Raw genomic sequence first — 27,882 nt, 5'->3', positions numbered from 1 at the left:
ACTAATGTAAGAGCTATTTCAAGTGCGACGTGGTGCGGCTTTTCAAATGCTTGTGGGCATTTCTCTGTTGTTGATTCTTTTTTTGTGTGTAACAAAGTGGCATTTTCATGTCCGGACGGGGAGACTTTATCATTCCGACATGAAGCCACCCTTAAGTCCTCTGAGGCGTGTCTGTCTGCAAGGCTTGTATTTTGGAAATGTTTTTTTGAAACGGAGAACGACTTTGAAATAGGCTTCCGCCGGCGCCTCGCGATCCAGGTAAGATTGTATAAAAAACGCAGCCGCGGCGGGGCTTGCTGTAGTCGTGGCCGAGTGGTTAAGGCGATGGACTAGAAATCAATTGGGGTCTCCCCGCGCAGGTTTGAATCCTGCCGACTACGTTGTCCACCTCCTGTCGTTGTGTTCCGGCGCAAGCAAAGAAACGTGCCTCTTTGCTGTTCCTGGTGGTTTTAAAACGCCCAATCGCTTGTACCCGCTGCCTTGGAAATAAATTCTTCAGCGTCTGCGAATGGCATTTTGCAGCTGGAAGCAGATGTCGACGCTTTTTGCACAGAGCACCAAAAAAGCGTCTTTTTTGAAGGCCCAGGCACTGAGCATTGGTGGTTCAGTGGTCGAATTCTTGCCTGCCCCGCTGGAGGCTCGGGTTCGATTCCCGGCCAATGCAGTGGCTTTTGCAGCGAGCGGCTCCATCACTTGCATCCCCTTGCAACTCGCAACTGAAAACCCACTGAAGCTAAGCAGGTGTGAGCCAGGTCAGTACCCGGATGAGGGTGAGCTACAGGGAAAAACAAAGCTTCCAGCTGGAAGCGGTGTTAATGGTGCCGGCGGGGGGGCGCTCACCCTGAGGTCTGTGCGGGTCCTAATACCCCAGTATAGTGACGGATATGCTGTGTTGTAAAAGGGCGCTGTCTTTTGGATGAGATGTAAAACCGAGGTCACAGCGCTCTGTGGTCATTAAAAATGACCACCAAAACCTTTGACAAAAGCTCTTGGTAATTGATGGTCTTCAATAATGCTTCTCCTTTAGGTACATTTTAAATCAGCTGAAAAATGCTGTGAAATGGGGGGGCACTTCAGGCCAGTGTAGGATTTGGGTTACAAGAACCATGAAACTGCACGAGAAAGCCCGTACACTGAATTACACGGCTTTCTATTCAAAGGAGGGCAAAAGAAATTCCCTGAGTTTGATTTTTTGCAGCACAGAGAGGAGCACTGTCGTGAGGCCGGTTAGCTCAGTTGGTTAGAGCGTGGTGCTAATAACGCCTAATCGTACGGGCCAGGTCCTTTTCTCCTTTCTTACCAAAGCTGTTAGGTTCCTTTCCGTGGTGAGATGGGTTGTCATGCAACACTGCCACATAGTGCCGACAGACAAGAGTGTTGCGGGAGAAGAGAAAAGTGTTTGAAGATTTAAGAGTGTCTTAGGTGGAGCCAAAATCAAGTGTCACAAATGAAAGTGGTTGGATTTCCAATGTTTAATATGGTAAAAATAAGCGGAAGTTATCTGCCGGTCCGGCACAGTCTGCCATGCTTTTGTCATATACTGTAAAGTGGTGTCGAACTGGAGCCTCACCATTTGCATATGTGAGGCTCCAGTTATACATCGAGTGTCACATTAAATGACAAAAATGAAGAGAGTTAAAGCAGCTGGAGAGGTTTTCTTACAACTTTTGAGCTGACACAGTTTTGGAAAATGTTTCCTTCACGCTGCACTGTACAATATAGGCAGCCAAGAGTTTCCAAAACAAAACAGAATTGACAGATAGGAGAAAATTCCCACTCGTCCTGAAGTTCCCAAAATCCAGCACTGAGCGTAAACAAAGTGTCTAAGTAGCGTGGGAATGCTAACACTAACCCTAGCTGGAGTTTGAGCAAACCAGCACTGAGAGTAAAAAGATGAGTCAAAGTAACGTCTAATCGGATTAGTTTCCTTAGAGCTGGTTCAGAGTTTGCTCAAGAGTTTACCTTTCACAGATGCGCAAAGAAGAATGTTAGGGGTGCACGCTTCAAGGCACCTTACAGCTGTAGAGACTGATTCGAGACGATTCATGGCGTGTGCTCGTTCCCATATACCGTACGCCCCGGGGTGCAGTGCAAGGATGACGTACAATACCGCTTGGGCACGTAACGGCGTTATATGCAAGTGCGGGACGTGAGGGTTTTCGTTTGTTCGTTTTGTTTTGCTCTGCTTTGCTTTGTTTTGCTTTCCATCGCGTTGGTAAGAGCGTAAATAAAAAGGCGATTCCTGCGTCTACCACTAAGGTAAGAGCTATTTCAAGTGCGACGTGGTGCGGCTTTTCAAATGCTTGTGGGCATTTCTCTGTTGTTGATTCTTTTTTTGTGTGTAACAAAGTGGCATTTTCATGTCCGGACGGGGAGACTTTATCATTCCGACATGAAGCCACCCTTAAGTCCTCTGAGGCCTGTCTGTCTGCAAGGCTTGTATTTTGGAAATGTTTTTTTGAAACGGAGAACGACTTTGAAATAGGCTTCCGCCGGCGCCTCGCGATCCAGGTAAGATTGTAGCAAGAACGCAGCGGCAGTGGGGCTTGCTGTAGTCGTGGCCGAGTGGTTAAGGCGATGGACTAGAAATCCATTGGGGTCTCCCCGCGCAGGTTCGAATCCTGCCGACTACGTTATCCGCCTCCAGTCGGTGTGTTTCGGCGCAAGCAAAGAAGCGCGCCTCTTTGCTGTTCCTGGTGGTTTTAAAACGCCCAATCGCTTGTACCCGCTGCCTTGGAAATAAGTTCTTCAGCGTCCGCGAATGGCATTTTGCAGCTGGAAACAGATGTCGACGCGTTTTGCACAGAGCACCAAAAAAGCGTCTTTTTTGAAGACCCAGGCACTGAGCATTGGTGGTTCAGTGGTAGAATTCTCGTCTGCCACGCGGGAGGCTCGGGTTCGATTCCCGGCCAATGCAGTGGCTTTTGCAGCGAGCGGCTCCATCACTTGCATCCCCTTGCAACTCGCAACTCAAAAAACCCACTGAAGCGAAGCAGGTGTGAGCCAGGTCAGTACCCGGATGAGGGTGAGCTACAGGGAAAAACAAAGCTTCCAGCTGGAAGCGGTGTTAATTGTGCCGGCGGTGGGGCGCTCACCCTGAGGTCTGTGCGGGTCCCAATGCCCCAGTATAGTGACGGAGATGCTGTGTTGTAAAAGGGCGCTGTCTTTTGGATGAGATGTAAATCCGAGGTCACAGCGCTCTGTGGTCATTCAAAATGACCACCAAAACCTTTGACAAAAGCTCTTGGTAATTGATGGTCTTCAATAATGCTTCTCCTTTAGGTACATTTTAAATCAGCTGAAAAATGCTGTGAAATGGGGGGGCACTTCAGGCCAGTGTAGGATTTGGGTTACAAGAACCATGAAACTGCACGAGAAAGCCCGTACACTGAATTACACGGCTTTCTATTCAAAGGAGGACAAAAGAAATTCCCTGAGTTTGATTTTTTGCAGCACAGAGAGGAGCACTGTTGTGAGGCCGGTTAGCTCAGTTGGTTCGAGCGTGGTGCTAATAACGCCAAGGTCACGGGTTCGAGCCCCGTACTGCCCAGGTCCTTTTCTCCTCTCTTACCAAAGCTGTTAGGTTCCTTTCCGTGGTGAGAGGGGTTGTCATGCAACGCTGCCACATAGTGCCGACAGACAAGAGTGTTGCGGGAGAAGAGAAAAGTGTTTGAAGATTTAAGAGTGTCTTAGGTGGAGCCAAAATCAAGTGTCACAAATACAAGTGGGAGGATTTCCAATGTTTAATATGGTAAAAATAAGCGGAAGTTATCTGCCGGTCCGGCACAGTCTGCCATGCTTTTGTCATATACTGTAAAGTGGTGTCGAACTGGGTGTCGAACTGGAGCCTCACCATTTGCATATGTGAGGCTCCAGTTATACATCGAGTGTCACATTAAATGACAAAAATGAAGAGAGTTAAAGCAGCTGGAGAGGTTTTCTTACAACTTTTGAGCTGACACAGTTTTGGAAAATGTTTCCTTCACGCTGCACTGTACAACATAGGCAGCCAAGAGTCTCCAAAACAAAACAGAATTGACAGATAGGAGAAAATTCCCACTCATCCTGAAGTTCCCAAAATCCAGCACTGAGCGTAAACAAAGTGCCTAAGTAGCGTGGGAATGCTAACCCTAACCCTAGCTGGAGTTTGAGCAATCCAGCACTGAGCGTAGAAAGATGAGTCAAAGTAACGTCTAATCGGATTAGTTTCCTTAGAGCTGGTTCAGAGTCTGCTCAAGAGTTTACCTTTCACACATGCGCAAAGAAGAATGTTGGGGGTGCACGCTTCAAGGCGCCTTACAGCTGTAGGGAGTGATTCGAGACGATTCGTGGCGTGTGCTCGTTCCCATATACCGTACGCCCCGGGGTGCAGTGCTAGGATGATGTACAATACCGCTTGGGCACGTAACGGCGTTATACGCAAGGTTTTCGTTTGTTCGTTTTGTTTTGCTCTGCTTTGCTTTGTTTTGCTTTCCATCGCGTTGGTAAGAGCGTAAATAAAAAGGCGATTCCTGCGTCTACCACTAATGTAAGAGCTATTTCAAGTGCGACGTGGTGCGGCTTTTCAAATGCTTGTGGGCATTTCTCTGTTGTTGATTCTTTTTTTGTGTGTAACAAAGTGGCATTTTCATGTCCGGACGGGGAGACTTTATCATTCCGACATGAAGCCACCCTTAAGTCCTCTGAGGCGTGTCTGTCTGCAAGGCTTGTATTTTGGAAATGTTTTTTTGAAACGGAGAACGACTTTGAAATAGGCTTCCGCCGGCGCCTCGCGATCCAGGTAAGATTGTATAAAAAACGCAGCCGCGGCGGGGCTTGCTGTAGTCGTGGCCGAGTGGTTAAGGCGATGGACTAGAAATCAATTGGGGTCTCCCCGCGCAGGTTTGAATCCTGCCGACTACGTTGTCCACCTCCTGTCGTTGTGTTCCGGCGCAAGCAAAGAAACGTGCCTCTTTGCTGTTCCTGGTGGTTTTAAAACGCCCAATCGCTTGTACCCGCTGCCTTGGAAATAAATTCTTCAGCGTCTGCGAATGGCATTTTGCAGCTGGAAGCAGATGTCGACGCTTTTTGCACAGAGCACCAAAAAAGCGTCTTTTTTGAAGGCCCAGGCACTGAGCATTGGTGGTTCAGTGGTCGAATTCTTGCCTGCCCCGCTGGAGGCTCGGGTTCGATTCCCGGCCAATGCAGTGGCTTTTGCAGCGAGCGGCTCCATCACTTGCATCCCCTTGCAACTCGCAACTGAAAACCCACTGAAGCTAAGCAGGTGTGAGCCAGGTCAGTACCCGGATGAGGGTGAGCTACAGGGAAAAACAAAGCTTCCAGCTGGAAGCGGTGTTAATGGTGCCGGCGGGGGGGCGCTCACCCTGAGGTCTGTGCGGGTCCTAATGCCCCAGTATAGTGACGGATATGCTGTGTTGTAAAAGGGCGCTGTCTTTTGGATGAGATGTAAAACCGAGGTCACAGCGCTCTGTGGTCATTAAAAATGACCACCAAAACCTTTGACAAAAGCTCTTGGTAATTGATGGTCTTCAATAATGCTTCTCCTTTAGGTACATTTTAAATCAGCTGAAAAATGCTGTGAAATGGGGGGGCACTTCAGGCCAGTGTAGGATTTGGGTTACAAGAACCATGAAACTGCACGAGAAAGCCCGTACACTGAATTACACGGCTTTCTATTCAAAGGAGGGCAAAAGAAATTCCCTGAGTTTGATTTTTTGCAGCACAGAGAGGAGCACTGTCGTGAGGCCGGTTAGCTCAGTTGGTTAGAGCGTGGTGCTAATAACGCCTAATCGTACGGGCCAGGTCCTTTTCTCCTTTCTTACCAAAGCTGTTAGGTTCCTTTCCGTGGTGAGATGGGTTGTCATGCAACACTGCCACATAGTGCCGACAGACAAGAGTGTTGCGGGAGAAGAGAAAAGTGTTTGAAGATTTAAGAGTGTCTTAGGTGGAGCCAAAATCAAGTGTCACAAATGAAAGTGGTTGGATTTCCAATGTTTAATATGGTAAAAATAAGCGGAAGTTATCTGCCGGTCCGGCACAGTCTGCCATGCTTTTGTCATATACTGTAAAGTGGTGTCGAACTGGAGCCTCACCATTTGCATATGTGAGGCTCCAGTTATACATCGAGTGTCACATTAAATGACAAAAATGAAGAGAGTTAAAGCAGCTGGAGAGGTTTTCTTACAACTTTTGAGCTGACACAGTTTTGGAAAATGTTTCCTTCACGCTGCACTGTACAATATAGGCAGCCAAGAGTTTCCAAAACAAAACAGAATTGACAGATAGGAGAAAATTCCCACTCGTCCTGAAGTTCCCAAAATCCAGCACTGAGCGTAAACAAAGTGTCTAAGTAGCGTGGGAATGCTAACACTAACCCTAGCTGGAGTTTGAGCAAACCAGCACTGAGAGTAAAAAGATGAGTCAAAGTAACGTCTAATCGGATTAGTTTCCTTAGAGCTGGTTCAGAGTTTGCTCAAGAGTTTACCTTTCACAGATGCGCAAAGAAGAATGTTGGGGGTGCACGCTTCAAGGCACCTTACAGCTGTAGAGACTGATTCGAGACGATTCATGGCGTGTGCTCGTTCCCATATACCGTACGCCCCGGGGTGCAGTGCTAGGATGACGTACAATACCGCTTGGGCACGTAACGGCGTTATATGCAAGTGCGGGACGTGAGGGTTTTCGTTTGTTCGTTTTGTTTTGCTCTGCTTTGCTTTGTTTTGCTTTCCATCGCGTTGGTAAGAGCGTAAATAAAAAGGCGATTCCTGCGTCTACCACTAAGGTAAGAGCTATTTCAAGTGCGGCGTGGTGCGGCTTTTCAAATGCTCAACAGGATGACTTCGCATGCACGCGTGCTTTCATGCAGTCGTGTGTGCAACCATGTCTGCTTATGTGCAAACGGGCGTGGTTTCATGTATGCAAAAAACTTTCCTGGGCTCTTCTGAAGCACATAAAATTATTTGGAGATATACATTTGTCTTGTTTTCCTCTTAGGCTCTAGAATTGATAACTTTTTTTTCATTTTTGGCATTTTTCATAATTTTCTAGAAAGTGGTTGCAAGCCCGATATCATGCAAAGAAACTTCAGGATTCGGGGATCAGTCAATGGATTTTCTTCAAAGTTGGATTTTTGCACTCTGTTGACCAAGAGATGTTGTTCTATAATGTTTTTTTTTCAAATTTAAAAATATCATTTTTTCATGGAGCTTTGAAGGGGATGGATTCACCCTCCTTTAGCCAGGACAGAGCTCCAGGAGCCTGCGTAGGATTCTAGCTTTCTCCCCTTGCAGGCACCTGGCACAGAAGACAATATTTTTTTCCTTAAAATCTTTTTTTTTGTGTTCCTTGTTGTTCCAAACTTAATTTTAATCACTTTTAATTAGAGATTTTATTAAAAATAGTGCAATAAATGACTAATTTCACAAAAATTAATGTAATATAAAACGGATGTTTTCAACTTTATTGTAGTGTTTTAGAAACTAATATGTCTTCAAAAATGGTTGTTTTTCACTCCTATGAATGAAAACTGTTGTTATATGATGTTTTTTTTTTCAAATTTTAAATGATCATTTTTTCATGGAGCTTTGAAGGGGATGGATTCACCCTCCTTTAGCCAGGACAGAGCTCCAGGAGCCTGGGTAGGATTCTAGCTTTCTCCCCTTGCAGGCACCTGGCACAGAAGACATCATTTTTTTCCTTAAAATCTTTTTTTTTGTGTTCCTTGTTGCTCCAAACTTAATTCTATTCACTTTTAATTAGAGATTATATTAAAAATAGTGCAATAAATGACTAATTTCACTAAAAATACTAAAAGTAATATAAAACGGATGTTTTTAACTTTATTGTAGTGTTTTAGAAACTAATATGTCTTCAAAAATGGTTATTTTTCACTCCTAGGAATGAAAGCTGTTGTTATATGATGTTTATTTTCAAATTTTGAAAAAGCAAAGGATTCTAGCTTTCTCCCCTTGCAGGCATCGGACACAGAGAACTTCATGGTTTTCCTAAAAATCATTTTTTATGTTCCCTGGTGTTCCAAACTTAGTTTTAATCAATTTTAATTTGTTATGTTACAAACAGGGTAATAAAGTCTTAATTGGACTATAACTAATGTCATATTGTCTGCTACAAAACTGATATTTTCAGCTCTATTGTAGAGATTCTAGAATCAACTAATAAAGAATTGAAATAAAAAAGGGCATAAGAAGACATTACCAACAACGACCACATGATGGAGATATTGTCTAGACATTACCAACAACGACCACAAGATGGAGATATTGTCTAGACATTACCAACAACGACCACAAGATGGAGATATTTTCCAAAGAGGCAAGAGGGGCAAAGCTGCGATAAGGTAAAATCATTTTTTGAAAGAGATTGTTGTCAGAATGCACATCCGTATCCCAAACAGAATCTCTAGTAAAATATGATCATTTGTGAAACAGGCAAATGAGTGTCAGCTACAATATGATTGCTACATATCTGCATTTGTTGGTATTTAAGGAGTAAGAGTGCAGGTTTAAACCTGCGATCCAGTGTGTTGAAGAATTTCACAACACTACCTCTAGCACATATGGAAATAAATCCTCATAATGATTATTGCCCTGGGCATGTACCAAAAAAGCAGTGAGCATATATATATATATCACTGGGTTGAAGCTAGAAACACAGAATAACTGCAAACACATCCTAAATACAGTGTTCCAGCACCTTTGACCTCATCCAGAACGTATCATTTCTTGAAAGGGATTGCTGTCCGAATGCACATCTGAATCCCAAACAGAATCTCTAGTAAAATACGATCATTTGTGAAACAGGCAAATTGTCTCAGGGGCCCATTTCTCAATGTCAGACACATGTATGCAATGCTTTCACTGTGCATTGAGCAATAGGGATCAAAAACACCGCAGGTAAGGTTAGAAGTCATGTTCTATGATCATTTCTTTCAGCATTAGGGACTAAATATACTAAACGTATGATGCTAAAATGTTATTTTTACATATATTAATGTAATAAATGATTGCTTATGCTTTATAAACAAATCTAATTATAATAAAAGCTTAAGTTTTGTATTTATCTTGTACCATAGAACATGATTTTCTTTGTATTTCAAGCCCACAAAGTGTCCAAATGATGCACCTTTGACCTCATCCAGAACGTATCATTTCTTGAAAGGGATTGCTGTCCGAATGCACATCTGAATCCCAAACAGAATCTCTAGTAAAATACGATCATTTGTGAAACAGGCAAATGACTGTCTCAGGGGCCCATTTCTCATTGTCAGACACATGTATGCAATGCTTTCACTGTGCATTGAGCAATAGGGATCAAAAACAGAAGGGAAACAGACATGGAAACCAACGAGGATGGGATTTGAACCCATGCGTGCAAAGCACAATGGATTAGCAATCCATCGCCTTAACCACTCGGCCACCTCGTTAACAAAACTGGGCTGTCCCAACTGGGTTGGCGCGCTCCAGATGATCTTTTTCTTTTTTTTCCCTCGTACTCGAGGGTCATTTTCCTGTTCCACATGCGATTTCAACATTTTCCTTGGGAGATGTCAAGCCAGCAAGCCACTGCTGTGGTTCAGTGGCCAGCGTGGAGTTCAGTGGCCCTGTTGTACACAGAAAGCACATTGAGCTCCTTGGACATGAAAAGTTCCAGATAAAAGCCATTTGTCATCCTTTCTCTTGGTGTCGATGTTGCTATTGTATGTAAAGGTGGCAACTTGCTCAGCGAGCAGACGGAGCACACACCGAATGCAGATGTGTCTGAGTGGTGTGTCCAAGTGGCTGCAAAAGGACAGCACTCCCGGGGCGCTGTGGCTTAGTTGGTTAAAGCGCCTGTCTAGTAAACAGGAGGCCCTGGGTCTGAATCCCAGTGGATAACCGCCTACGGCTAGACTTAATTAAATGCAAGTATTCATTTCCTGTCTTTAACACGACTTGTTTTTCTTAAAATGGATGCAACTTGCAAAACATGAAATACAAACCTTGCTAATCAGCGCTAGCAGCTGGCAAAAAAAAAGAAGTCAGCAATGTTTTTTTTCTTTAACCTTAACCCTGCTAATGGAGAAGAGTTAAACGACCGAGTCTATGCAGCTTAAACGGTGCGCACGTCGGGTTCTTAGCTGAAAGGGTGGTAAATCACGCTCACCCCAGTCCTTAATCTTTTAAAGAGGATACAAAATTGAACCTAGTCGCCACATCACATACATCCTGTTCAATGATAAAAAGGTAACATCATTCCTCGCTCCAGAGTAAATCTCACGTTGAGGGCATATTTTTTTTCACTTTACCGTGAATCGGGCTCGGCTGCACAGAGGAGAGAGCAGAGCAATGAGGTCACGGGGACAGGGGAGTCACACGCTGGCTGTTTGAACACGCGGAAGATCACTGAGGGATCCACAGTATATGGACCCTCCGTGCGCAATCAGTCCGCACTCCGGACTCTGAATCCTGCCATCCAAGTTAAGATCTCGGCAGAACCTGAAGCGCAGTTCCTTCTTAAAACGTAATCTGGTGAGCATTTCTAGAATCGTACTTGTATAGATGCAGCCTTTAATGTGTTGCTAGGTTAAAATTGATGACTTCTTGTATTTCAGTAGGCAACTGCCCTCTTGATTTTGGATTTAATTTCTTTATTACAGTGGCGCTTTTATGAAGCCAAGGGACCAGGGAGCTGCCCCAGTACTGGGATGGCCAGTTCGAAATCATAGAAACTATTGTCAATTCCAGTCCCATGTCAGTGCGAGCAGGGATTTTGACATCTTGTTTTGCTATGTTCTGCACCAACAGGCAGGTGGCTCGGCCATTCCGTTCCAGTTTGGGGGTACAACAGACTGCTAGGTTCAGTCTGATAAACTGAGCTGATGGTTGGAAGAAAACCATCTCAGCGTCCATTCTCTGTCCCTTCTTTAGGACAAGGCGTACCGGAAACCCTGCTGTTGACGCAGGAACGATCAGGTCCGATTCGTTTACTACCTGGCAGGCCTGAGGAATCGTCTGACCTGACCGAATGTTCTCGGGGTCACCGCTTAGAGAGTGGGCATCTGGGTCCACCCGTTTCCACAGCACACTGTTTCCTGTGTCCAGCTGGGCGCCCAGTCGAACCAATAGGTCTGCACCAATGCAGACAGAATGGGTCAGCTGAGGTGCTACCTGGAAGTAGTGAGCAAACTTCCTTTTTCCGATGGAGATGGAAGCTACACAGCTTCCTTTGCTCCAAATGGACCTATGAGGTGGGGGTGCCCACCACAGAACCTGTGACTGCGTCACCAGGGTCACCTGACAGCTTCGCGACAGGTCCTCGAACAGACCTTCACTGATTATGGACTTCTCAGAGCTGAGGCTAAGAATTACATCATCAACCTGCACTTCTGCCACCTGGACCCCCTCCCACCACCATGGGGTGGTAGTCCTGGACCCCCTGAGGTACCAGGGTGCACAGAAAGGACTCCCATTCATTACCGGACAGGGAGATCCACTCTTCTTCAGGGATGAAAAGGGGGTGTGCTTTACCTGGCGGGTCAAGCAGCTGCTCGGAGCACTGCTCCTGTAGTTGGGAGACCGTGGGAGTGCTGGCCTGGGCAGGACTTCCCTGTAGTTTTGGAAAGCAAGAAGAGACATTTATTCTCGTCCAGAGGAACCAGGAGGAACCTCCAACTCAGCTATAGTGTTCAGTGGGCACTGTGTGATCACAGCATAACCACTGAATCCCCCTTTTTGCTGTGCAACAGGCTTAGGGTTTTTGACCTGAGCCCACAATTTTCCACGCTGGCAGTCCACCAGAGGCTCCAGCCTGTCAAGCAGGTCTTGGCCAATGAGTAGTGGCTCTCTTTTTAACCTAGAGATGTAAACAGGATGCACCATGTTCATTGGCCCGAACCTAAGTGCCACCCACACTCGGTGTGTGATCCTGGCATGATCCTGGGTATAGCTGGAAATATCTATCTTACACGGTTCTACCTTAAGTCTGATGCCTTTTCCTTTCGCTACTCGTTTGAGCTCGCTGAGTAGATCGGCTGACATCAAACTAATTTCAGCCCCAGTGTCAATCAGTGCTTCTCTATCTAAGACGTTTTCAAGAAAAACCTTGATATAAATACGCCTTGCTTTGCCTTTCTGGCTGAGATTCCCTAAGAATTGTTGGAAGCCTGCCTTTTCTTTGACTTCAGGGGCGGGGTCAGCGCCCAACTCAGAGTCACAGCCTTCTTCCAGGCAGGAACCCTCCCACCCAATCAGATAGACTGAGGGAGGGGCTTGGGACGGATCCCCGCCTCCTCCAGTGAGAAGGGGCGTGGTCCCCCTAAGCTCATTCACACTTCTGGCATTCGGTGCGGAAGGTTTACCCTGTCCTGATCTCTCAGGCAGGGCTTGTTCAAGCCTGGCCAGGCGGGCTGCAGTCGACTCCCTTCGTCCAGTCTTATGATAGACTCTGCCTGAGCCCTTGCCTTCCCCGTAGCGCTCACGGCGGCTCTGACGCTTAGTGCGGTCCTGCCTGCCTATTTTGTGCCGGGGCTTAGCGAGCTCAGGAACCTCAGCTGCCTCGAGCTGAGGCGAGTCGTCAACCCTGCTGGCTTTAGTGGCGAACACGGCCGTTTTAGCAGGTTTTCGCTCTGAGGAAGCAGAGACTTCAGCTCCCCAGGCTTTTTGAGCCAACCTTCTAATGTCAGCCATTTTCATCGCTGTGTGTGCATCACAATCATTTTCCTGACTGAGGGATGCAGATTAGCAATGAATAAACCTTTGAAATTCACGTTCTCTTCGCAACCCTCTTCATTCCGCCCTGCAAAATAAGTGCGCCTAAGCCTCTGATAATAGTCGCGAGGGGCTTCAGCTTTTTCGTGCTTAATATGGTGCACAGCAGCCACGGCAGCTATGGGATCGATAAAAGCCGAAAATTCTCCGATCATTGCCTGACACAGCTCCTCAAAGCTATTACAGACTTCCGGTCCTTGTCTAGACATCCACTCGTGGATCGCTCGGCTGGTAGTTTTCCTTACTTACATAGCCTTTTCCTGTTCGGACGCTTCGGGCATAAACTGCAAAGTATATCTCAGCTCATCGATGTAGGTCTCCACATTATTCCCTGACACTGACGGGTCAAACCTTTCTACATCTTTGGCTAACTGCCTCAGGGAGTGGAGGTTAATTTTTACGGTTTCTCCGCGGGCAGGGAGACGGCCGTGATCAGGAGCAGGGGGTCTATGCCTGAACTGACTCGCCCTTGCGTTTCGCGCAGGACTCGGCGATCTCCCCCATGCCGATCCGACCACAGACCCTGGCCGGGAGAAACCTCCTCCCGGCGCGCTGGGTGAGCGCTCCGGGCTGCTAGGTGGGCTGGCATGCAAGTGGGATCTAGTCTATTTTGCTTCCAGTACGGCAGCATCTGACTCCTTTTGCCTTTCCTGGCTGAGCTCATTTAAACTCTCAATTTCTTTTTCTTTTTCTTTCGAGCTCCCTTCCAGGTCTCTCCTAGCTACCTCAGCCGCAGTTTCTCTAGCAGACAAGTCATCTAATTTACCTAAAACTTCCCTGAGTCAGTCTTCACTTTCCTCATTTTTCACTCTCTTTTCTCTGATTATATCCAACAACTCGACTCGCTCCACCTTATATCTTTCTAGCGTTCCCTGAAGCTTTTGAAACTTTGTCAGCTCGGACAAAGACAGTTCCAGCTGTTTAGCTAGATTTAAGGTGAAACTCGATAGGACCAGAACTGCGTTCACAGACACTCCTGTGTTAAGCTGGTTCGCTACCTTAGCTACTAAATCTACTTGCAGCTTCTCAATATCATCAAAGTTCAACTTTTCGATACCACTCCAGTAACCAGGATTGTCGTCGCTAGAAATAGTACTTATAAGCGACTCCACTTCAGACATTTTAGCAGCCATTGTCATTACGTCAGAGAAACTTTAAGAGTATTACTTTTTTTTTTCTTTTTCCAAAATACAGTATGGAATCTAGACACCCGAGCAGATGGATTTCCAATCAGCACACGTTACACTAAACGCTAGAAAACAGGGGGATTTCTTTACGCAGTTATCAGCACACCCGGTATTCGCGTATAGAAGCCGCGGTGCTGTGCTGAACTTCAGTTATTCTGTGCGACTGATTCTCATTTCATTCTAAACTCACCCACCCAGGGACGCCATTAAATGTAATGGTTTGATGGGTTTACTGAGACAATTATTAATTGTAGCAGTAATCACAAGGTTGTTCGTTGGGGCTTTTAGAAAATCAATCGTCAGAACAACTAACAACGCACACACAGGGGTTCAATACACTAGATACATTTATTAATATAAATTGTGCACCAAACATATACTAGTCTGCCTGGATACGAGTGGCAGACCTTACTGTGAGGGTTATCAATATACAAGGTATATAATCCCGAAGAGATGCAAACACAAAGAGATACACAACAGAGAATATATGTCAATATATATCGTTCGGTTACCAAATCGCTAATCAGTGTTATTACCCACTGTTACTCTAAACTCGGAAGTAAATACATTACTCATGAATTAAATTGATAACAACTTGTGTTGAGGTACAATTAAATTCTCGAGATGCAATGTAGAACATGGGGTTTACTTATCCGCTGTGTATGGATTTGGAATTTCCCGGCACGAACACCAAACCAGCTGACAGGCTCTGTTGCAGCCTCTGTTCCAGCGGTTGTCCAATGGGCGTTGTCCCGGCGTCCTCTGGCTACCGGCCAACCAGTCAAGGTGCAGCTCGGAGTAGGACGGGCGGAGGAATCTGACTGCGGCGCGCAGGGCAGTCGTTGCTCCGAGGGGATCTACCAGCAGTCCGGCTGGCTGGTAGAAAGTCTCTATGCACAGAGTGTGACCGCGAGTCCTCACAAGTCACTCTTGTGCCTGGGAAGAAGCTGGTTCGTTCCCGGTCCAGCACTGCTTCTGAATAAGCTATTCAGGTTGTCGACGAGGGTCCAACTGTAGGGTCCAACTGTCCAACACAAACACAATCTGTGGCGTTTAGCGTGACAGTCTTGCAGGCATCGTGCTGTCTCACTGCAATACTATACCGCTGGAGGAAACAGTCCATCTGGCCATGAAACTCATTTGAACGTCTAGCTACAGCAACTAACAATATCATGATTTATTCAGGATGTGTGGAATCACCACGTCCCGGAGACAGCTTCCGAAATCGTGAGCATTCTCTGGTGGTGTCCTGCAGGGCACCTGTTGGCGTGCGTTGGTGATATAGTGGTGAGCATAGCTGCCTTCCAAGCAGTTAACCCGGGTTCGATTCCCGGCCAACGCAGTGGCGATTGGTTTCAAATGCTGTCATGAGCCTTGGATTGTGACTAGCAAAGCGCAGCCTTTTGAAAAACGGAATGCAAAACAGAATTGAAGGAGAATCTTACAGGGGATTCTGAGCGGTGTCTGCATACACGCAGTCCGATACGGGTGCTGAAAGCTTGAGCTACTCTCAATGTCATGCTGCCTTTCCCCGGAGTAAATCTGTTACATTGAAAGAATGCTTCTGGCAGGTTCAAAAAGCGACCCTTGTTAATTGGAGAAATCAATGATTTCGAATGAATTCTGTATGCGTTAAAAGACAGCTATACACAGAAAACATGCAGGACACTGCTCATGATGTTTCCCGAGCCGAAACACAGTGCGTTTTTCCAAGCCATCTGACAAAGCCCACCCACTGAAAACTGCAGCAGATCGTGTAAAGACGTTCAACTTTGTAACTACTGCACGCACAGGAAGCAGAATAAATTCCTCTTTTCCGGTTTTATTTATGCGAACCATAAATAAACCAAATAAACCAAGTTGCAAGAGGCCCGCACCCACAGCACAAATTGCGCAGCCTAGGCCACCTCCTTGCCCTGCACGCCACCGCCTCCTGCTGGGCCCACTCTTTCACACACTCACACGCCACACTAACACTCAAAAGTGTGGGCAAAACAAGAAAACGAGCGCACCGTTTCCTACACATCTGCAGTCACCGTTGCGCATTCGCAGCATGTCCCGGGATGCAATTCGGCCTCATTTGCATAACTCCAGACCGGCAGATCGCCACGCAAGCTCGCGACGTGCGCCTGCCACACACCGAACAAACCTTTTCAGCAATTTCCAAAAAACGGGCCTGCTCGCCTGCCCACAAGGCTCCATCTCTTACCTGCTCTCCAGAGCCTGCTGCCTTCTGTGCTTTTCTCTCGGCACCGCTGCAGCGCACACAACTCCTGCAGCGGGAGGGGGGGAGAAAGTTCCCGCGCTCCGCCGCAGGGAAGGCTCGCTCCGTGCGCACACGTCCTTTCGATGCCAGTCCAACAAGTGCTCCGCATTAGCTGCGTCGGGGCTCCGGGGTGTCGCACCTCACCTCACCTCACCTCGCACTGCCCCCTCCTTGAATGTCTGCCGCTGGGCATGCCCCACTCTCCTCCGCCTTATCTTATCGCGTGTGAGCACCGACAATGGCCACAATGCCGGGGAATGGCACCTGTAAATTAATTCTCTTCTCTTGCAGCCTGAGATCATGTCCTTCTTTTGGCTCCCTCCAGTTCTGATAAAAAATCTCACTCTTAGATTTGTTAATTTTTGCGGATGAAGCCAAAGAGAAACGATCACAGCACTGCAGAGCTCTGCTAATTGAGGCATTGTCAGAGAGGAGCAGGGTCATCCATGTATAGAGATGTCTTTACCTCTCCTCCCCCACTTCCAGGCACTGGTATCCCATTAATGGCCTGATCCTGGCGCAAGGCACAGGCTAAGGGCTCCATAGCCAAAACGAATAACAAGGGGGATAATGGGCAGGCCTGCCTCACCTCTGAACAGACTTCAAAGGGGTGTGATCTATTGCCATTAACCATTACTCTGCTGTTGCTACCTGTGTACAGCAGGTTAATCCACTTTCTCATGATGGGGCAAAAATTCATGTGCTCAAGTACCAATGTTAAGTACTGCCGGTTTAGGCGGTCAAAGGCCTTTTCTAGGTCTACACCTAAAATGCACAGAGGGAGGGAGCGATCCTCTGAGTACAGACAGACATCCCTCAACAAGGCCAGGTTGTCGCTCATCAGGCGTCCTGCTATCCCACAAGTCTGTTCTTTCCCTACCAGTGAGGCCACTACATTTTGTAGGCGCAGGAAAAGGGCTTTGGACAGGATCTTAGTGTCCACGCCTAACAGGCTGAGGGGTCTCCAGTTCTTTATGTCATTCTTTGCTCCTTTCTTAAACAAGAGAGAGATAGTGCCTTCTCTTAAGGAGTCAGGCAGCAATTCTGTCTTATAGCTTCGCTCGAATAGGAGCAGTAGCGGATCCTGAAGCAGATCCCAAAAGGTGCAATAAAATTCTTTAGGGAGCCCGTCAGCACCCGGAGTTTTCCTCTTCTGTAAGCTCTCCATAGCCTGTCTCAGCTCTTCTATTGTCAAATCCCTCTCAAGTACTTCCCTATCTTCTTCACTCAAAACGTTTTCTAGCTTTGAGGTAAAAAAATGAATTTCTTCATCCTTTACCTCTGTAGAGCTGTACAGTCTTGAGTAGAAGGCCTCGGTGCAGGAGAGGATTGCACTCGGCTCTGTTCTCTCTCGTCCCTCCTCATCAACTACACTTTCCATGACAGACTTGGAGCCTTCCACTTTCTTGAAAAAGAGGCGAGAACACTTCTCATTTTCTTCCAAGAACTGCACTCGACTACTTTCTTCGGCTATGCTCCGGATGTCCTTTTTTAAAAGGGTGATATCCTCGAGCACATCGAAGCCACTGTGCATCATCGTGTAGAGACGCTGCAGCTGCCTCTGTTTCCTGGCTAGCACTCCTCTCCGTCTGGCAGCAGCCTTCCTTCCCTCAGCCATGAAAAAGGCCTTTGTCCTCACCTTCACCTCCTCCCACCACTCTCCTACTGACCCGTACAGACACTGCAAGGACAGCCACTGTGATAGTTTCTCCTTGTAGCGGGATACTACCCCCTCGTTCTCTAGCAGCTTAGTGTTGAGTTTCCAGAGGCCTGGGCCAAAGACAGTCCCGCCCTTGAGTTCCACTCTACACCCTAAAGCCTGATGATCTGAGAAGAAGACAGGCTGAAGAGTGACCCCAACAACTTTCACTCTCTCTGAGACAAAGCAATAGTCAATTCTGGAGCTGCTATTCCTCCCTGACCATTTATATCCTGCTGTTGTGGGATATATACATCTATATGTGTCTGAGAGTTTAAAGTCTTGAACTAAGTTTTGCAGGGCCAGTGAGCTGGAATCCAATTTTATCGGAGAGCTAGACTGCCTGTCTGTGTGCTCTAAGATACAATTAAAATCCCCTCCCACTATCACGTCTGTGCTACTTAACAATAGGGGAGAGAGTGCCTTGAGTAGCTCCACCCTTCCTCCCACGTCAGTAGGACAATACACATTGATTAGCCGCAGGTTAACGGTCCCCCATTCCACATCCACACACAGCAACCTGCCATCTATGACCCTCTGAATACTTTTCAATTTGAAAGCCCATCCTTTGAAAAGAATGGCCACGCCAGAGGCTCTGTTGTTATTGTCCCCTGACCAAACAGAAGGCCCTTTATCCCACCTATCTTCAAAGCTTTTATACCTCTCTTGATAGGCTAAAGCACACTCCTGCAACATCAACACATCTCCCTCTCTCTGCTGGAGGTAATCAAAGACACACTGGCATTTAACTCTGTCATTGATACCTCTGGTGTTAAGAGAAATTATGTTTAGAGCCATATTACATAAGAAAGTGGAACCAGTCTTTACAAAACACATTTCTCTTCGGTCTCACCTGTTACCTTCTCTTTTTCTTTTTCTTCTTACCAATTTCCTGCCAGCCATCCTCTGAATGAGCCTTCATCAGGGTGGCAGCAGTAAAAGCGTTCACGGAGTCCATTTCAAGGAAGGGGGTAGAAGGAGGGGTGGAGGGGTTCCAGCTGTCCCTATCGCCATGCTCTCCTTCCTCCTCGCTCGGGGAGAAAACAGAGTCATTTTTCCTTTTCCTCAAGTCCAGCTCCTGGTAGCACTGAGGGGAAAGGGGTGCAGCCGATGCACCAGTCTCCTCTTCCCCCTCACCCACCAGCTGTTGCAGATCCTCCGTGACGGACTGGATGGAGGAGAGGAGGGCATCTGTAGCACTTGCAGAGTCTGAGAAAAGCAGCTCCGCTGAATCCTGGGTATCGTCGCTGGACCCGCTCCACCGGTGGGGGCCCCACAATGGCCCTCGTTCTGAGGAGCAGGAGTGGGGGAGGGGTCCTCGCTGTTCTCTGGGGTTTTCAAACCCTCGTGCTTGTCTGGTGCAGTCTGCGGTTGTGGGAGCGTAGTGGATTTCTCTTCCACCGGCCCCGGAGCCACAGCAGGACTGATCCTGGCTGGAGGCTGAGACTCTTTGTTCAACAAGGGTTCTTTGTTTGACTTGTTGTTTGCTTTGGCTTTTCGGGCCGGTTTGGCTGAAACAAGCACTGCCTCATCCTTTCTCATTTTGAGTTTATTGGCGTAGGCGTGAGGGCAGTTCTTAAAAACGTGTCCTTCCGAGCCACATAAATTGCACTTTGGCAGCATTGAACAGTCAAAGGCTAAATGTCCCTGTTTGCCACAGGTCTTGCAGCATTTCACAGTGCAGGACGATGCCAGGTGTCCCACAGCACCACAGCGCCGACGCACCTTTGGTTGTCCCACATAAAAAACATAGCCATTGCAGGCGCCCAGCCGGATTGTAGAGGGCAGGTGCCTTAAGCCTCCATTTACATTGTCCGGTAGCAAGCGAACCTCGAATGTCCTTGCTCCTGTTTTTATACCGTCAACATCTCTAACCTCAGTTCCATGGTGGACTGTGCAGTACTGCTTAAGCCAGGTGTGAATGTCCTCCGTCTTTGCCATTTCCGAGAACATAACAACATGCACCGTTTTCCTCTCTCTCTGTGTCAGAGGCTGCAAGTTGATCTTCTCAAGGGCAGGAACTTTCCCTCTTTTTGCCTCAAACACATCCACACATTGTTCAAACAGAGAATAGGTAGCAAAAACAACCTCAAATGCTTTCTGACCTGGGAGAGCGAAGATGAAATCCAAGTGCCGAGGTTCAAAGCCAAGTTCCTTCTGTAACACTTTTCTGCCTAACTGCATACGATCCATGAAGAGGTCATCCAAAAGCTCAAAACGTACAGCATTCTTGCGGGATCCAAAGGTTGCCATCTCAAACTGCAAAACAAACACTGCTTCCAGAAAACAAGAAAACAATCCAACTACACCAACTACAGGCTGATCAAGGTATCTCCCCTGCCAGGTAAGCCGAGAGCCGCAGGCGATGAGCCCGGAGCTGAACGGGCCCCACTGGCTCGTTTGTAAGGCCAGGTGCATTGCCAACCACGACCGGCAGGGCAGAGGGCTTGAAGGCGGCCTGGGCTCCTGCAGCTGTCCAGCCACGCACTCTGGTTTCTCTTCATCTCGTACAAATCTTTTGCCTTTTACTAAAGATTTCCATGGAGAGGAGCATGAATGAGTTCCATACAATTTTTGTGCTTCCCTGCCTTCGGGTGGGGCGCAGCTGGGCTGGTCAAAGAGAGAAAACAAAACCGCTCACAATCGCTCTTACAATGCAGTAAGTAGCACAGGCTACTTAGGGAGTAGGCTGATGTGTTTAAAAACAACCAGCGCCAGGCAGGAGTCGAACCTCCAAACTCCTAATCCATAGTCAGACACATTCTCCATTGCACCACTGACCCTGGTGTGACATTGCAGGACTGTAACCCAGTGAGCTTAGCACTGCAACTAGTAAAATATTACCCCCGGTCCATTCTTTTCCAAAAGTGAGAAACACCTGTTTTCTACATTTTGTCTGTTTTAAAATCATATCTCTTTAAACCAAACCAAGAGTTTGTCTTTTGCACTGATATTCTGATTCATTTCGATTTCAAAGAAAAAAAAAACATTACCTTCCAAAGCATCATAAAATTGTCCCTTCCTCCAGACTCTACTTCTCTCTTGTAGTAGTACAGCAGACCTTTCCAGGTGAGCAGATCACAGAGTCCGAAATGAGCTTCCTCCATCAAGCAAAGTACCTGAACATGACTCTGTCATCATAAAAGCGCCCCTGTAATAAAGAAATTAAATCCGAAATCAAGAGGGCAGTTGCCTACTGAAGTTCAAGAAGTCATAAATTTTAACCTAGCAACACATTAAAGGCTGCATCTATACAAGTACGATTCTAGAAATGCTCACCAGATTACGTTTTAAGAAAGAACTGCGCCTCAGGTTCCGCCGAGATCTTAACTCGGATGGCAGGATTCAGAGTCTGGAGTGTGGAATGATGGCGCACGGAGGGTCCACATACTGTGGATCCCTCAGTGATCTTCCGCGTGTTCAAACCGCCAGCGTGTGACTCCCCTGTCCCCGTGACCTCATTGCTCTGCTCTCGCCTCTGTGCAGCTGTGCCCAACTCATGGTAAAGTGGAAAAAAATATGCCCTCAACGTGAGATTTACACTGGAGTGAGGATAGTTGTTACCTTCTTATCGTTGAAACGGATGTATGTGATATGGCGACTAGGTTCTTCTCCATTAGCAGGCTTAAGGTTAAAGAAAAAAACATTGCTGACTTCTTTTTTTTTTGCCAGCCGCGAGTGCTGATTAGCGAGGTTTGTATTTCATATTTTGCAAGTTGCATCCATTTTAAGAAAAACAAGTCGTTCAAGACAGGAAATGAATACTTGCATTTAATTAAGTCTAGACGTATGCGGTTGTCCATAATGACCAGTTCTGTTCGAGAACACAGAACAAAAAAAGGCACCACTGGGATTCAGACCCAGGATCTCTTGTTTACTAAACAGGCGCTTTAACCAACTAAGCCACGGCGCCCTGGGAGTGCTGTCTTTTTGCAGCCACTTGGACACACCACTCAGACACATCTGCATTCGGTGTGTGCTCCGCCTGCTCGCTGAGCAAGTTGCCACCTTTACATACAATAGCAACATCGACACCAAGAGAAAGGATGACAAATGGCTTTTATCTGGAACTTTTCATGTCCAAGGAGCTCAATGTGCTTTCTGTGTACAACAGGGCCACTGAACTCCACACTGGCCACTGAACCACAGTAGTGGCTTGCTGGCTTGACATCTCCCAAGGAAAATGTTGAAATCGCATGTGGAACAGGAAAATGACCCTCGAGTATGAGGGAAAAAAAAGAAAAAGATCAACTGGAGTGCCCCAACCCATGTCAGGACAGCCCAGTTTTGTTGACGAGGTGGCCGAGTGGTTAAGGCGATGGACTGCTAATCTATTGTGCTCTGCACACATGGGGTCGAGTCCCATCCTTGTCGCTCTCCTTGTCTGACACTTGTGCCCGTTCGGTGTTGGCCCTCCTGTTCTTTGCTCCGGTACTAGAGCCGTACATTTTCTAGCGGTGGCTGAACATGGTATAGTAGCCTAACGTCGGTATCGAGCAGTGACAGTAACAGTATTTAAATGCCCGTGCTGCCAAGTGGCTCTGGGTTGATACCGCGTTTTCACTTACTTGCAACGCAAACGGAGAAAGCGATTTTTGACAGTCTCTCGAGAGACTGCACTAGGTGTTTAGGGATAGACTTTGTCAGTTCCCCCTGGGATGATGGCCTCTCAAATAGTTTGTGATTCCTCTAGACGTTTATACAGTAGAAGCCTGCTTCGTGGCTTAAATCCAAGCTAATGTAACGAGTTAGAGGTCTGATGCAGAACTGCGAATTCAATGAACGGGAACAGTACAGTACATTGCACTGTATGTGTGAGGAAAGCTGCCCCCTTCTGTCCTTGTCGACCGAACAGAGGACTGTAAAGGATACCGCCAAGAAACTTTAGGATGCTGGTTGGAATACAGCTCCAAAGAAGCCCCTTTGGGTGTTATGTCATCAAAAAGTAAGAACAGCGACTCTCCCTTTGATCAAATGCGCAACAGAGCTGTTTTCCGTGGAGCAGGTTTCAGACCCGTAGACCTGTTTTATTTGTAGGGCAGGGCGCATTCCCAAATGCGAATCTCCTGTTTTAGAAATGCTTTGGGCGGCGTGAAGTGAAAATAAGAAATGGACTCCAGATGCACATGGAAGCAATCAAGTGTTTCATCCGAGCTGTTTCAAAGACTGCTCAAGAGCTTTCCTTTCACAGAGGCACAACGATTAATGATGGGGGTGCACCCTTCAATGCGCCTTACGACTCTAGGGAGTGATTGAGACGATTCGTAGCGTGTGCTAATTTCCCTCTATTTCCCGTGTTGCAGTGGTAGGATGACGTAAATTCCTGCTTCGACACGTAATGGCATTATAATCAAGTGCAAGAGCTGAGGGCTTTAGTTTTGTTTCGTTTTCCATGGCGTTTGTAAGCACGCAAATCAAAGGCAATTCCTGTGTCTAACAGGAATGTAAATGCTTTTGAAAGTGCAGTGTGGTGCAGCTTGTAAAATCCTTATCCACATTTGTGGTTTGTTGCTGTTTTTTTTGTCTGCCAAAACTGCATTTTGACATCCGGACGGGGAGACTTTATCATTTGAACGTGAAGCCAGCCTTAAACCCTCTGAGGCGTGTCTGTCTGCCGGCACGTATTTTGTCAAAGGTATTTATTTTTTTTTAACGGAGAGCGACTTTGAAAAGGTTTCCGCAGCCACGTCGCACTCCGTGTTAGATTAAAGGAGGAATGCGGCGATGGCGAACTCGCTGTAGTCGTGGCCGAGTGGTTAAGGCGATGGACTCGAAATCCGTTGGGGACTCCCCGCGCAGGTTTGAATCCTGCCGACTATGGCGTCTGCCGCACGTCTCCTTATGCCTGCGCGGCAAAGGCGAAGTGCCGCTTCTCCTTTCCTGGTACTATAAAAACGCTAAATCGCTTGGCCCCGCTGCCATGGAAATGAGTTCTTCAGATAACCACACATCTTGCGTTCGCACCTCTGGTGTTGTACTTATGCCTTTGAAAACCTAATGAATAAAACTGAAAGAACCGACACAATATATAGGTGCTCGTAAAGCACGCATTAAAGAACTGTTAACAGCAAGGGTTTCAGTGGGTTAACTGAGGAGAAGGCGTGATCGCTAATTGTTGACATTGTATTTGGTGTTAGAAACATTCTTACTGTGCATGACGTGGAACAAATGTAGCCACAGAAATTGCATCACGCTTTCATGTATGCTATTGCAGACACCAACGTTGCCTAGATAGAAAACCGAAATAGCCGTGGGTTTGCTTGCTGGTCTGAAGGATCTCTCTTCAAATCTCTATCATTTGTCAATGGAAGTAAAAGGCGCTGCAATCTCATACGTTCAGAATTAAACCCGCAGCTGTTGTTCGACTTTATTTCTTGACTAATTACAACTTAGTGTCGCAAGAGCAGTTACATAAACTTGTCTGGTATATTTGAACACAAATGCCGTTCTTCAATTAAAACTAACAGTACATTGTCAGGGACATTCAGTTCTATACAAACAAGAGACAGACAAGAGAATATTTCTACCTTTCATGTGGACTACGTGTTGACTTAATGATCGGAATAATTGAAAAGTTCGGGTTCATAGCCGATGCAGTGCGTGCTAATTAGAACAACAGCAACGCTGAGCTCTCAGCACCGTACTGAGCCCAGGTGATTTCCTAAAGCTGTCAGGTGCAGTTCATTTACATGAAGGAAATCTCTTACTGAGTACGATTACAATGCAGTAAGTAGCACAGACTACTTAGGGGAGTAGCCCGATGCGTTTAAAAACGACCCGAGCCAGGCAGGAGTCAAACTTACAATCTCCTGATTCGTAGTCAAACGCGTTATCTATTGCGCCACTGGCCATCGTGTGACATTGCAGGACTGCAACCCGGTGAGCTCAGCACTGCAACTAGTAAACTATTACCCCCGGTCCATTCTTTACCAAAAGTGAGAAACACCTGTTTTCTACATTTTGTCTGTTTTAAAACCATATTTCTTTAAACCAAACCAAGAGTTTGTCTTTTGCACTGATATTCTGATTCATTTCGATTTCAAAGAAAAAAAAACCTACCTTCCAAAGCATCATAAAATTGTCCCTTCTTCCAGACTCTACTTCTCTCTTTTAGTAGTACAGCAGACCTTTCCAGGTGAGCAGATCACAGAGTCCGAAATGAGCTTCCTCCATCAAGCAAAGTACCTGAACATGACTCTGTCTTCATAAAAGCGCCCCTGTAATAAAGAAATTGAATCTGAAATCAAGAGGGCAGTTACCTACTGAAATACAAGAAGTCATCAATTTTAACCTAGCAACACATTAAAGGCTGCATCTATACAAGTACGATTCTAGAAATGCTCACCAGATTACGTTTTAAGAAGGAACTGCGCCTCAGGTTCCGCCGAGATCTTAACTCGGATGGCAGGATTCAGAGTCCGGAGTGCGGACTGATGGCGCACGGAGGGTCCATATACTGTGGATCCCTCAGTGATCTTCCGCGTATTCAAACCGCCAGCATGTGACTCCCCTGTCCCAGTGACCTCATTGCTCTGCTCTCTCCTCTGTGCAGCCGAGCCCGATTCACGGTAAAGTGAAAAAAAAGATGCCTTCAACGTGAGATTTACTCTGGAGCAAGGATAGATGTTACCTTTTTATCATTGAACAGGATGTATGTGATGTGGCGACTAGGTTCAATTTTGTATCCTCTTTAAAAGATTAAGAACTGGGGTGAGCGTGATTTACCACCCTTTCAGCTAAGAACCCGACGTGCGCACCGTTTAAGCTGCATAGACTCGGTTGTTTAACTCTTCTCCATTAGCAGGGTTAAGGTTAAAGAAAAAAAACATTGCTGACTTCTTTTTTTTTTTGCCAGCCGCTAGCACTGATTAGCAAGGTTTGTATTTCATGTTTTGCAAGTTGCATCCATTTTAAGAAAAACAAGTCGCGTTAAAGACAGGAAATGAATACTTGCATTTAATTAGGTCTAGCTGTAGGCGGTTGTCCATAATGACCAGTTCTGTTCGAGAACACAGAACAAAAAAGGCACCGCTGGGATTCGGACCCAGGATCTCCTGTTTACTAGACAGGCGCTTTAACCAACTAAGCCACTGCGCCCTGGGAGTGCTGTCGTTTTGCAGCCACTTGGACACACCACTCAGACACATCTGCATTCGGTGTGTGCTCCGCCTGTTCGCTGAGCAAGTTGCCACCTTTACATACAATAGCAACATCGACACCAAGAGAAAGGATGACAAATGGCTTTTATCTGGAACTTTTCATGTCCAAGGAGCTCAATGTGCATTCTGTGTACAACAGGGCCACTGAACTCCACAATGGCCACTGAACCAGTGGCTTGCTGGCTTGACATCTCCCAAGGAAAATGTTGAAATCGCATGTGGAACAGGAAAATGACCCTCGAGTACGAGGGAAAAAAAAGAAAAAGATCATCTGGAGCGCTGCAACCCATGTCTGGACAGCCCAGTTTCCTAGACGAGGTGGCCGAGTGGTTAAGGCGATGGACTGCTAATCCATTGTACTCTGCACGCATGGGTTCGAGTCCCATTCTCGTCACTCTCCATGTGTGCCCGTGTGCCTTTGGCCCTCCTGTTGTTTGCTCCAGTACTAGAGCCGTACATTTCCTAGTGGTGGCTGAACATGGTATAGTAGGCTAACGTCAGTATCGAGCAGTGACAGTAACAGTATTCCCAAACACGAATCTCCTGTTTTAGAAATGCTTTGGGCGGCGTGAAGTGAAAATAAGAAATGGGCTCCAGATGCACATGGAAGCAATCAAGTGTTTCATCCGAGCTGTTTCAAAGACTGCTCAAGAGCTTTCCTTTCACAGAGGCGCAACGATTAATGATGGGTGTGCACCCTTCAATGCGCCTTACGACTCTAGGGAGTGATTGAGACATACGTAGCGTGTGCTCATTTCCCTCTATTCCCCGTATTGCAGTGGTAGGATGACATAAATTCCTGCTTCGACACGTAACGGCATTATAATCAAGTGCAGGAGCTGAGGGCTTTAGTTTTGTTTCGTTTTCCATGGCGTTCGTAAGCGCGCAAATCAAAGGCAATTCCTGCGTCTAACAGGAATGTAAATGCTTTGGAAAGTGCAGTGTGGTGCAGCTTGTAAAATCCTTGTCCACATTTGTGGTTTGTTGATGTTTTTTCTGTCTGCCAAAGTTCCATTTTGACATCCGGACGGGGAGACTTTATCATTTGAACGTGAAGCCAGCCTTAAACCCTCTGAGGCATGTCTGTCTGCCGGCACGTATTTTGTCAAAGGTATTTATTTTTTTTTAACGGAGAGCGACTTTGAAAAAGTTTCCGCAGCCACCTCGCACTCTGTGTTAGATTATAGGAGGAATGCGGCGGGGGTGAGCTTGCTGTAGTCGTGGCCGTGTGTTTAAGGCGATGGACTTGAAATCCGTTGCGAACTCCCTGCACAGGTTTGAATCCTGCCGACTATGGCGTCTGCCACACGTATCCTTGTGCCTCCCCGGCAAAGGCGAACTGCCGCTTCTCCATTCCTGGTACTATAAATACGCTGAATCACTTGGCCCTGCTGCCATGGAAATGAGTTCTTCAGATAACCACACATCTTACGTTCGCGCCTCTGGTGCTCTACTTATGCCTTTGAAAACCTAATGAATAAAGCTGAAAGAACTGACACATTATGTAGGTGTTCTTAAAGCACGCAGTAAAGAACTGTTAACAGCAAGGGTTTCAGTGGGTTAACTGAGGAGAAGGCGTGATCGCTAATTGTTGACTTTTTATTTGGTGTTAGAAACACTCTTACTGTGCATGACGTGCAACAAATGTAGCCACAGAAATTGCATCACGCTTTCATGTATGCTATTGCAGACACCAACGTTGCCTAGATAGAAAACCGAAATAGCCGTGGGTTTGCTTGCTGGTCTGAAGGATCTCTCTTCGAATTGCTATCATTTGTCAATGGAAGTAAAAGGCGCTGCACAGAGA

The 27,882-nt window shown here is 46.7% G+C and overlaps 8 non-coding genes across 8 annotated transcripts; 6 read left to right on the top strand and 2 right to left on the bottom strand.

The window, feature by feature from the left end:
• Positions 1 to 2,551: 2,551 nt before the first annotated feature.
• trnas-aga (transfer RNA serine (anticodon AGA)) lies at positions 2,552 to 2,633 on the top strand. The gene has a single exon. It is a non-coding gene; the product is annotated as a tRNA-Ser (tRNA).
• Positions 2,634 to 2,846: 213 nt separating this feature from the next.
• On the top strand, positions 2,847 to 2,917 carry trnag-gcc (transfer RNA glycine (anticodon GCC)). Its single transcript has one exon. It is a non-coding gene; the product is annotated as a tRNA-Gly (tRNA).
• A 6,443-nt stretch (positions 2,918 to 9,360) lies between these two features.
• On the bottom strand, positions 9,361 to 9,442 carry trnas-gcu (transfer RNA serine (anticodon GCU)). Its single transcript has one exon. It is a non-coding gene; the product is annotated as a tRNA-Ser (tRNA).
• A 5,779-nt stretch (positions 9,443 to 15,221) lies between these two features.
• Positions 15,222 to 15,293, top strand: trnag-ucc (transfer RNA glycine (anticodon UCC)). Its single transcript has one exon. It is a non-coding gene; the product is annotated as a tRNA-Gly (tRNA).
• Positions 15,294 to 20,400: 5,107 nt separating this feature from the next.
• LOC138228350 (U5 spliceosomal RNA) lies at positions 20,401 to 20,517 on the top strand. The gene has a single exon (XR_011185430.1). It is a non-coding gene; the product is annotated as a U5 spliceosomal RNA (small nuclear RNA).
• Positions 20,518 to 23,654: 3,137 nt separating this feature from the next.
• trnas-cga (transfer RNA serine (anticodon CGA)) lies at positions 23,655 to 23,736 on the top strand. Its single transcript has one exon. It is a non-coding gene; the product is annotated as a tRNA-Ser (tRNA).
• Positions 23,737 to 25,939: 2,203 nt separating this feature from the next.
• Positions 25,940 to 26,013, bottom strand: trnat-agu (transfer RNA threonine (anticodon AGU)). Its single transcript has one exon. It is a non-coding gene; the product is annotated as a tRNA-Thr (tRNA).
• A 374-nt stretch (positions 26,014 to 26,387) lies between these two features.
• Positions 26,388 to 26,469, top strand: trnas-gcu (transfer RNA serine (anticodon GCU)). Its single transcript has one exon. It is a non-coding gene; the product is annotated as a tRNA-Ser (tRNA).
• Positions 26,470 to 27,882: the final 1,413 nt, after the last annotated feature.

This window comes from Lepisosteus oculatus, unplaced genomic scaffold (genome assembly GCF_040954835.1).
Source record: "Lepisosteus oculatus isolate fLepOcu1 unplaced genomic scaffold, fLepOcu1.hap2 HAP2_SCAFFOLD_40, whole genome shotgun sequence".
Classification (NCBI taxonomy): Eukaryota; Metazoa; Chordata; class Actinopteri; order Semionotiformes; family Lepisosteidae; genus Lepisosteus; species Lepisosteus oculatus.
This window is presented reverse-complemented; position numbering and strand designations above follow the sequence as displayed.